This window comes from Gavialis gangeticus, unplaced genomic scaffold (assembly GCF_001723915.1).
Source record: "Gavialis gangeticus isolate Ggan-Ray unplaced genomic scaffold, GavGan_comp1, whole genome shotgun sequence".
Classification (NCBI taxonomy): domain Eukaryota; kingdom Metazoa; phylum Chordata; order Crocodylia; family Gavialidae; genus Gavialis; species Gavialis gangeticus.
In genome coordinates this window covers 22,196,187-22,197,387 of record NW_017729014.1, presented here as the reverse complement: position 1 = coordinate 22,197,387, position 1,201 = coordinate 22,196,187, and positions in this window count along the sequence as shown.

The following is a 1,201-nucleotide window of genomic DNA, read 5'->3' as shown; positions in this document are numbered from 1 at the left end:
CCCATCCTATTCTCATCCGCCCACCCTTGTAACCTGTCTAGGTCTGATTGTAGCCTGTTGCTTCTTTCTAGTGTGCCCACGTCCCCCCACATCTTGAATAGTAGTGGTATAGTTAAAAGCACAAGTGCTGGTAGAAGGCACTGGCCATTTGCTCAAACAGTTGACAAGTCAGCAAAGAATTTATTTTTGCAGCCAGTGCCTGAGTGGAAGGACAGGACTTTCACTTTCTTTACTGCTCCGTCAGCAAATGAGTCAACCTGGCTGTCACCTCTTTGAACTTGCTTCCGGCTCCCTGGCCTGGCCAGCTCCCTCCGATTCTCATTTGCTGTTCTAATCAGGGGCTTATATCACACCCCTGTTGGGAAATCCTGGCATCAGCCTGTCTCCTTTCATTTTTCCTGCCTGGAATCTGCATTTTTACTATCAGAAATGGGTGGCGACGGAAGGGGGAAAAAAACCCTGTCACTTCTTGTATCCTGACTGCCATTGGCCTCATGCAGTTGTTGAATGCTGTTCTACAGGAGATCAGTTTGTGTCTTGACCGCCCCAGGTCACCATCACTCAGCCTCACTGCAAAATAGTGGTGGTCTTTCATTGCCCGTCCTGCAAGTCCCCACCAGGATCTGAGCCTCGTGAAGTGCCCTGTTGCTGAGACAGCCTCACAGAAAATGGTTTGCAGGCCAGTTTTAGCCTTTGGGCCTGTCTGTCTGTCTTGCACGAGGGTGCTCCAAGGCAGAATCTTTCCGACTCGCGCGGATGGGAATAGACTCCAGCTTCCTCCCTCCCTCCTAGCTATGCTGGCTCGGCAAGGATAACAGCAGGAGGAGGTGCAACCCCTCCTGTGTGTCACTGAAGTCGGCACATGTTTGCAAATAGACGGGAGAACAGAGCTGCTGAGTAGGAAGGTGCCAGTTTCTTCCAGCCTTGGGTCAGCGCTAGCTTGACTCATGCTTTGCTACTTCTCGTGTCTTCTCAGCTGCCTTTTCCTGCTCCCCGAGGTGAGGGTCTTTTCTGAGCCTTGCCCTGCCTCAGTTACTGAGACCCAGTCAGTAGCAGCTCTGCTGATGCAGTTGCCTACAGGCACTGGCTTCGGTGCCATCACAGCACACGGGCAACCCCCACTGAAGGCCCTGCTCTGCTGCAGACCCTGCGTGACCTTGGACAAGTGGGTCCATCTCTCTGAGCTTCAACTCTTTGGAAA